We start from the raw sequence: 10,434 nt of genomic DNA, 5'->3' as shown, positions 1-10,434 counted from the left end.
ATGTGTTAGCATACGGTATTTGTTTTTCCCTTTCTGACTTACTTCACTCTGTATGACAGACTCTAGGTCCATCCAACTCACCACACATAACTAATTTCATTTTTTATGGTTGAGTAATATTCCATTCTATATATGTACCACATCTTCTTTATCCATTCATCTGTCGATGGACACTTAGGTTACTTCCATCTCCTGGCTATTGTAAATAGAACTGAACATTGTGGTACATGACTCTCTTTGAATTATGGTTTTCTCAGGGTATATGCCCAGTAGTGGGATTGCTGGGTCATATGGTAGTCCTATTTTTAGTTTTTTAAGGAACCTCCATACTGTCCTCCATAGTGGCTGTATCAATTGACATTCCCACCAACAGTGCAGGAGGGTTCCCTTTCCTCCACACCCTTCCCAGCATTTATTATTTGTAGATTTTTTGATGATGGCCATTCTGACCAGTGTAAGGTGATAACTCATTGTAGTTTTGATTTGAATTTCTCTAATGATTAGTGATGTTGAGCATTCTTTCATGTGTTTGTTGGCAGTCTGTATATCTTCTTTGGAGAAATGTCTATTTAGGTCCTCTGCCCATTTTTGGATTGGGTTGTTTGTTTTTTTGATATTAAGCTGCATGAGCTGCTTGTAAATTTTGGAGATTAGTCCTTTGTCTGTTGCTTCCTTTGCAAATATATCCTCCCATTCTGAGGGTTGTCTTCTCGTCTTGTTTATGGTTTCCTTTGCTGTGCAAAAGCTTTTAAGTTTCATTAGGTCCCATTTGTTTATTTTTGTTTATTTATTTATTTTTTTCTTTTGCGGTATGCTGGCCTCTCACTGTTGTGGCCTCTCCCGCTGCAGAGCACAGGCTCCGGACGCGCAGGCTCAGCAGCCATGGCTCACAGGTCCAGCCGCTCCGCGGCATGTGGGATCCTTCCGGACCGGGGCACGAACCCGTGGTCCCCTGCATCGGCAGGTGAACTCTCAACCACTGCGCCACCAGGGAAGCCCTATTTTTGTTTTTAATTTCCATTTCTCTCAGAGGTGAGTCTAAAAGGATCTTGCTGTGATTTATGTCATAGACTGTTCTGCCTGTTTTCCTCTAAGAGTTTGATAGTGTCTGGCCTTACATTTAGGTCTTTAAACCATTTTGAGTTTATTTTTGTGTATGGTGTTAGGGAATGTTCTGATTTCATTCTTTTACAGGTAGCTGTCCAGTTTTCCCAGCACCACTTATTGAAGAGGCTGTCTTTTCTCCATTATATATTCTTGCCTCCTTTATCGAAAATAAGGTGACCATATGTGTGTGGGTTTATCTCTGGGCTTTCTATCCTGTTCCATTGATCTATCTTTCTGTTTTTGTGCCAGTACCATACTGTCTTGATTACTGTAGTTTTGTAGTACAGTCTGAACTCTGCTAGCCTGATTCCTCCAGCTCTGTTTTTCTTTCTCAGGATTGCTTGGCTATTCAGGGTCTTTTGTGTCTCCATACAAATTGTGAAATTTTTTGTTCTAGTTCTGTGAAAAATGCCATTGGTAGTTTGATAGGGATTGCATTGAATTTGTAGATTGCTTAGAGTAGTATAGTCATTTTCACAATGTTGATTCTTCCAATGCAAGAACATGGTATATCTCTCCATCTGTTTGTATTATATTTAATTTCTTTCATCAGTGTCTTATAGTTTTGTGCATACAGGTCTTTTGTCTCCTTAGGTAGGTTTATTCCTAGGTATTTTATTCTTTTTGTTGCAGTGGTAAATGGGAGTGTTTCCTTAATTTCCCTTTCAGATTTTTCATCATTAGTGTATGGGAATGCAAGAGATTTCTGTGCATTAATTTTGCATCCTGCTACTTTATCAAATTCATTGATTAGCTCTAGTAGTTATCTGGTAGCATCTTTAGGATTCTCTATGCATAGTATCATGTCATCTTCAAACAGTGACAACTTTACTTCTTCTTTTCCGATTTGGATTCCTTTTATTTCTTTTTTTTTCTCTGATTGCTGTGGCTAAAACTTCCAAATCTATGTTGAATATTAGTGGTAAGAGTGGACAACCTTGTCTTGTTCCTGATCTTAGTGGAAATGGTTTCAGCTTTTCATCATTGACGACAAGGTTGGCTGGGGGTTTTTCATGTACGGCCTTTATTATGTTAAGGTAAGTTCCCTCTATGCCTACTTTCTGGAGGGTTTTTATCATATCGGTGTTGAATTTTGTCAAAAGCTTTTCCTGCATCTATTGAGATGATCATATGGTTTTTATCCTTCAGTTTGTTAATACTGTTTATCACATTGATTGATATGCATATATTGAAGAATCCTTGCATTCCTGGAATAAACCCCACTTGATCATGTTGTATGATCCTTTTAATGTGCTGTTGGATTCTCTTTGCTAATATTTTGTTGAGGATTTTTGCATTTATGTTCGTCAGTGATATTGGCCTGTAGTTTTCTTTCTTTGTGACATCCTTCTCTGATTTTGGTATCAGGGTGATAGTAGCCTTGTAGAATTAGTTTGGGAGTGTTCGTCCCTCTGGTATATTTTGGAAGAGTTTGAGAATGATAGTTGTTAACTCGTCTCTAAATGTTTGATAGAATTTGCCTGTTAAGCCATCTGGTCCTGGGCTATTGTTCGTTGGAAGATTTTAAATCACAGTCTCAATTTTATCGCCTGGGATTGGTCTGTTTATATTTTCTATTTCTTCCTGGTTCAGTCTCAGAACGGTGTGCTTTTCTAAGAATTTGTCCATTTCTTCCAGGTTGTCCAATTTATTGGCATATAGCTGCTTTTAGTAATCTCTCATGATCCTCTGTATTTCTGCAGTGTCAGTTGTTACTTTTCCTTTTGCCTTTTAATTCTATTGATTTGAGTCCTCTCCCTTTTTTTCTTGATGAGTCTGGCTAATGGTTTTTCAATTTTTTTTTTTATCTTCTCAAAGAACCAGCTTTTAGTTTTATTGATCATTGCTACTGTTTCCTTCATTTCTTTTTCATGTATTTCTGATGTGATCTTTATGATTTCTTCCTTTCTGCTAACTTGAAGTGTTTTTGTTCTTCTTTCTGTAATTGCTTTAGGTGTAAGGTTAGATTGTTTATTTGAGATGTTTCTTGTTTCTTGAAGTAGGATTTTATTGCTATAAACTTCGCTCTTAGAACTGCTTTTGCTGCATCCCATAGGTTTTGGGTTGTTGTGTTTTCATTGTCATTTGTTTCTAGGTATTTTTGGATTTCCTTTTTCATTTCTTCAGTGATCTCTTGGTTATTTAGTAGCGTATTGTTTAGCCTCCATGTGTTTGTATTTTTTACAGACATTTTCCTGCAATTCATATCTAGTCTCATAGTGTTGTTGTCGGAAAGGTACCTGATATGATTTCAACTTGCTTAAATTTACCAAGGCTTGATCTGTTACCCAAGACATAATCTATCCTGGAGAATGTTCCATGAGCACTTGAGAAGAAAGTGTATTCTGTTGTTTTTGGATGGAATGTCCTAGAAATATCAATTTTGTCCATCATGTTTAATGTATCATTTAAAGTTTGTGTTTCCTTATTTATTTTCATTTTGGATGATCTGTCCATTGGTGAAAGTGGGGTGTTAATGTCCCCTACTATGATTGTGTTACTGTCTGTTTCCCAATTTATGGCTGTTAGAATTTGCTTTATGTATTGAGGTGCTCCTATGTTGGGTCCATAAATATTTACAGTTGTTATATCTTCTTCTTGGATTGATCCCTTGATCATTATGTAGTGTCTTTCTTTGTCTCTTGTAATAGTCCTTATTTTAAAGTCTATTTTGTCCGATATAAGAATTGCTACTGCCGCTTTCTTTTGATTTCCTTTTGCATGGATTACCTTTTTCCATCCCCTTACTTTCAGTCTGTATGTGTCCCTAGGTCTGAAGTGGGTCTCTTGTAGACAGCATATATATGGGTCTTATTTTTGTATCCATTCAGCCAGTCTTTATTTTTTGGTTGGAGCATTTAATCCATTTACATTTAAGGTTGTTATCGATATGTATGTTCCTATTACCATTTTCTTAATTGTTTTGGGTTTGTTATTGTAGGTCTTTTCCTTCTCTTGTGTTTCCTGCCCAGAGAAGTTCCTTTAGCATTTGTTGGAATGCTGGTTTGGTGGTGCTGAATTCTCTCAGCTTTTGCTTGTCTGTAAAGTTTTTAATTTCTCCATGAGATCTGAATGAGAGTAATGTTGGTTCTGTGTAGAGTAATGTTGGTTCTATGTATTTCCCTTTCATCACTTTAAATATGTCCTGCCACTTCCTTCTGGTTTGCAGAGTTTCTGCTGAAAGATCAGCTGTTAACCCTATGGGGCTTCCCTTGTATGTTATTTGTTGTTTTCCCCTTGATGCTTTTAATATTTTTTCCTTGTATTTAATTTTTGATAGTTTGCTTAATATGTGTCCTGACATGTTTTTCCTTGGATTTATCCTGTATGGGACTCTCTGTGCTTCCTGGACTTGATTGACTATTTCCTTTCCCATATTAGGGAGGTTTTCAGCTATAATCTCTTCAAATATTTTCTCAGTCCCTTTTTTTACCTTCTCTTCTTCTTCTGGCACCCCTATAATTTGAATGTTGGTTTGTTTAATGTTGTCCCAGAGGTCTTCTGAGAGTGTCCTCAATTCTTTTCATTCCTTTTTCTTTATTCTGCTCTGCAGTAGTTATTTCCACTATTTTATCTTCCAGGTCACTTTTCCATTCTTCTGCCTCAGTTATTCTACTATTGATTCCTTCTAGAGAATTTTTAATCCATTTATTGTGTTGTTCATTATTGTTTATTTGTTCTTTATTTCTTCTAGGTCCTTGTTAAACGTTTCTTGTATTTTCTCCATTTGATTTCCAAGATTTTGGATCATCTTTACTATCATTACTCTGAATTCTTTTTCAGGTAGACTGCCTATTTCCTCTTCATTTGTTTGGTCTGGTGTGTTTTTACTTTGCTCCTTCATCTGCTGTTTGTTTCTCTGTCTTCTCCTTTTGCCTAACCTACTGTGTTTGTGGTCTCCATTTCACAGGCTTCAGGTTCATAGTTTCCATTGTTTTCGGTGTCTGCCCCCAGTGACTAAGTTGGTTCACTGGGTTGTGTAGGCTTCCTGGTGGAGGGGACTCATGCCTGTGTTCTGGTGGATGAGGCTGGATTTTCTTTTAATGGTGGGCAGGACCGTGTCCAGTGGTGTGTTTTGCGGTGTCTGTGACCTTGTTATGATTTTAGGCAGCCTCTCTACTAATGGATGGGGTTGTGTTCCTTTCTTACTAGTTGTTTGGCAGAGGGTGTCCAGCCCTGTATCTTGCTGGTCATTTAGTGGAGCTGGGTCTTAGCGTTGAGATGGAGATCTCTGGGAGAACTTTTGCCGTTTGATATTACTTGGAGCCGGGAGGTCTCTGGTGGACTAATGTCCTGATCTCGGCTCTCCCACCTCAGAGGCACAGGCCTGACACCCAGCCGAAGCACCAAGACCCTGTCAGCCACACGGCTCAGAAGAAAAGGGAGGAAAACAAGAAAGAAAGAAAGAAAGAAAAAATGGAAAGAAAAGAAAGTTATTAAGATAAAAAAATTACTAAAAATTTATAAAATGAAAAGCAATTTAAAAAATGAAAGAGAGAGCAACCAAGCCAGAAAACAAATCCACCAATGATAACAAGCGTTAAAAAGTATATACTAAAAAAAAAAAAAAAAACGGACAGACAGAATCCTAGGACAAATGGTAAAGGCAAGCCTGTACAGACAAAATCACACAAAGAAGCATACACATAAACACTCACAAAAAGAGAAAAAAGATATATATCTATATATTAAAAAAATGGAAGAGAGCAACAAAATCAATAAACAAATCTACCAATGAAAATAAACTCTAAATACTAAACTAAGATAAACATAAAACCAGAGACAAATTGGATGCAGAAAGCAAACCCCAAGTCTATAGTTGGTCCCAAAGTCCACAGCCTCAATTTTGGGATGATTTGTCGTCTATTCAGGTATTCCACAGATGCAGGGTACATCAAGTTGATTGTGGAGATTTAATCCGCTGCTCCTGAGGCTGCTGGGAGAAATTTCCCTTTCCCTTCTTTATTTGCACAGCTACTGGGGTTCAGCTTTGGATTTGACCTTGCCTCCACGTGTAGGTCACCTGAGGGTGTCTGTTCTTCACTCAGACAGGACGGGGTTAAAGTAGCAGCTGATTAGGTGGCTCTGGCTTGCTTATGCAGTGGGGAGGGAGGGGTACAGAATGTGGTGTGAACCTTCGGCAGCAGAGGCTGGTGTGACTTTGCAACAGCCTGAGGTGTGCTGTGTGTTCTCCTGGGGTAGTTGTCCCTGGACCACAGGACCCTGGCAGTGGCGGGCTGCACAGGCTCCCGGGAGGGGAGGTGTGGATAGTGACCTGTGCTTGCACACAGGCTTCTTGGTGGCTGCAGCAGCAGCCTTAGCATTTCATGCCCGTCTCTGGTGTCTGCACTGATAGCCACGGCTCGTGCCCATCTCTGGAGCTTGTTTAGGCAGTGCTCTGAATCCCCTCTCCTCGCGCCCCCGAAACAATGGCCTCTTGCCTCTTAGGCAGGTCCCAACTTTTTCCCAGACTCCCTCCCGGCTAGCTGTGGCGCACTACCCCACTTCAGGCTGTGTTCAGGCAGCCAACCCCTGCCCTCTCCCTGAGATCTGAACTCCAAAGCCCGAAACTCAGCTCCCAGCCCCCACCCACTCCACCAGGTGAGCAGTCAAGCCTCTGGGGCTGGTGAGTGCTGGTTGGCACTGATCCTCTGTGCGGGAATCTCTCTGCTTTGCCCTCTGCACCCCTGTTGCTGCACTCTCCTCCATGGCTCCAAAGTTTACCCCCCGCCACCCCCCTCTCCACCAGTGAAGGGGCTTCGTAGTGTGTGGAAACTTTTCCTCCTTCACAGCTCTCTCCCAGAGGTACAGGTCCTGTCACTATTCTTTTTTCTCTGTTTTTTCTTCTTTTCTTTGCCATACCCAGGTACATGGGGAGTTTCTTGCCTTTTGCTAAGTCTGAGGTCTTCTGCCAGCATTCAGTAGGTGTTCTGTAGGAGTTGTTCCACATGTAGATGTATTTCTGATATATTTGTGGGGAGGAAGGTGATGTCCTCGTCTTAATCCTCAGCCATCTTGGAGGTCTCCCTGTACTGTTTTCTACAGTAGCTGAACCATTTTCCACTCCCACCAGCAATGTATAAGGGTTCTGATTTCTCCACATCCTCACCAACACTGATTATTTTCTGTTATTTGATTCTAGCTACCCTAGTGGGTATAAAATGATATCTCTTTGAGAGTTTGATGTGTGTTTCCCTAGTGACTAATGATATTGAGCATCTTTGCCTATGCTTGTTTACTATTTGAATATCTTATTTAAAGAAATGTCTATTAAAGTCTTTTACCTGTTTTCAAATTGGATTGTCTGTTTTGAGGTTGAGTTCTTTATATTTTCTATAAGATAACTCTGTGAGAGTTCTTCATATATTCTGGATAATAGACCCTTAACAGCTATTATGATTTGCAAATACTTTTCCCTTTTCTGTAGGTTGTCTTTTCACTTTCTTGATAATGTTCTTTGAAGCAAAAATATTTTTAATTTTGATGAATTCCAACCTAAAAATTCAATTTGATGAATTTTTAATGTTGATGAATTCCAATCCAATTCTAATGGATTCTTTATATCTAGGAATCCACTATCAAACACAAAGTCATGAAGATTTAAACCTATGTTTACTTCAAAGAGTTTTCTAGTTTTAGTTCTTTATTTAGAGTGTTGATCCATTTTGGGTTAATATTTGTATGTGGTGTGAGGTAGGGGTTCATCTTCATTCCTTTGCATTTGGATATCCAATTGTCCCAGCATCATTTCTTGAAAAGACTATACTTAACCCCACTGAATGGTCTTGGTGCCGTTGTTGAAAATCAATTGGTCATAAAGGTATGGTTTTATTGCTGGACTCTCAATTCTATTCTATTGGTCTATATGCCTATCACAATGCCAGCACCACAGTATTTTCATAACTGTATGCTTGCAGTAAGTTTTGAAATTGGGAAATATGAGTCCTCTCATTTTGGTCTCCTTTTACATTTTTGTTTGTGTGTTTTTGGCTATTGCAATTCCATATAGATTTAAGATAGGCTTTTCCATTTCTGAAAAAGAAAGGCCTTTGGAAATTTGATAGGGAACACATTCAATCTATAGATTGCTTTGAGGAGTATTGCCTTCTTAGCAATATTAAGTTTTCCAATCCATGGACACAAAATGTATTTCCATTTATTCATGTCTTCTTTAATCTTTTTCAACTATGTTGTATAGTTTTCCATGTACAATTTTTGCTCCTATTTGGTTAAATTTATTCCTAGGTAGCTTATTCTTTTGGATATTATTGTAAATATAAATGTTTTCTGAAATTCCTTTTTGGATTATTGATCACTATTATATATTAAAACAATTGTCTTTGCTGTGTTGATCTTGTATTTGGCAATATTGTTGAATTCTTTTATTAGCCCTAGAAGGTTTTTTTATTGGGTTCATTGGCATTTTTTACATATAGGATCATGTCATGCATAAATTTAGTATTTACTTTTAACATTGTCCCAGATTTGGCTAGTGGGAGACTCATTCAAACTGGCTCCTCTGTCCTTTAGATATGTCCTCATTATTCTTTGAGTACCCTCTTACTTTCTATCACATGCTATTCTATGATCATTTTGTATTTTCCCTGCCCTAGCTCCAAAATCATCCATTTCTGCAAAGAGTCATTGTTCCTTTTTGTGGAGAAGGGTATTGATGAATCAAGATCTGAATAGTAGATGTGATTGTTGTCACTGTTCCCAGGCCCTCTCCATGAACAGAACTAGAGGGCATGTGTATTACATACCATACATACATACACACAAGTTAACATCTATTAATTTTATCTAATTATGTATACTGATAACTATGAGTTGACACCAATAACTTAAATTCCAATCCAGCACCACAGGGTTCATTCTAGTTTTTTCCTTTTCCATATTTTAACTTTTCTCAGATAGTGAGAAACCTTGCTCCCATTATTCTTAATGCATTGATTATTTGATAAATCCTCTTACATGTATTAACTTCCCATTGTTGGTGCCATGTCCTCCCCTGAGCAAATATTTTTGTCCTACTTAGGCTCTGAACTCCATGCTACACAGCTGTCACTGTCCACAGTGTGGATTCCTCCTAATCCTGCTTTCCCACAGACCTTACCAATCCATCCCCCATGTGGGCTCAGGCTCTGACAGTCCCCCCTAGGCTACCTCTTTCTGGGCTGTCCCTCCACAGTGTACCCTCTTCACTCTTTGTTTGCTCTGGCACCCCTTACTTGGTCACCCATATGTGTGGATGCTTCCCTGACTCTGTTTTGCCTTTGACACCCTTCTCTAGGCCCATTAGCTGTCCCTGTCCCTCACAGTATGGACATCTACCTTGCTTGGACCCTTCAAATGACTTTAGGACTAAATAGTTCAGGAAGGAGAGGGAAGGGAAGTGGAAGGGGAATGGTTTGTTTGTTTTCCCAAGGCAAACAAACTGAACAGTTAAGATGATCTGGTTTTTAAATATGACTCGACACAACCTACATTGAATGTGGGGATGGGACTATTTAGTCTCATTTACTACCCAATATTGAGTTCCTTAGGTAGCATCTCTGACAAGGAGTTATTTAACTACTGCCTGAACACTTCATATCTATCATATTAGAAAAGAGCTATACCATATGCATATTTAACACAGGCAAATGTAACTATAAGCACATAGATCAGAATGGAGGAGAGGAAAAAAAGAGGTGAGGAGGGAGAGGGAGAGTGAGGGAAAGGAAGAAAAGAGAAGGAGAGGGAGAAAGAGAGAAAAACACCATGAAAGCAGTTCTGTTGATTTTACTTACCTTTGCACTCAGTGGGAATATGCCTTGGGCTGAACAGCTAGTCATCATAGCATTACTATAAGGTAGCCACTATTAGCCCCATTTTATACATGAGAAAATTGAGGCTTGAAGAGACTGAGTCATGCCCCAGGTCACACACCTAGTGTGTATGCAGAGCTGAGGTTCTAACCTGTCTGTCTGACTCAAGAGCTATGCATTCCTGCATCCAGGGATGTGAAGCCCACTTCCTGTCATGGCAGCCCATTCCAGCCTTGGACTGTCTTGACTATTAGAATGTTTTATCCTTTAATAGAATTGAAAATCTGTCTCCCTGAAGTTTTTCCACCCATTGGTCTGGGTTTTACCCTTTGGGCATGTGTAAAACAATTCTAATTGCTCTTCCACATGACAGCCCTTAAAATATTTGTAGAGAGCTATCATATCCCCTGAGTTTTTTGCTCTCTAGGCTAGACAATTCTAGTTCCATCAAACATTTCTCTTATGAATGAGAAAATGCCTTCCCTCTAGCTTGTTACACTGCACTAATTTTCCAAGG

This window comes from Delphinus delphis, chromosome X (genome assembly GCF_949987515.2).
Source record: "Delphinus delphis chromosome X, mDelDel1.2, whole genome shotgun sequence".
Lineage (NCBI taxonomy): Eukaryota > Metazoa > Chordata > Mammalia > Artiodactyla > Delphinidae > Delphinus > Delphinus delphis.
The sequence above is the reverse complement of the archived record's forward strand: the minus strand, read 5'-3'. Positions refer to the sequence as shown.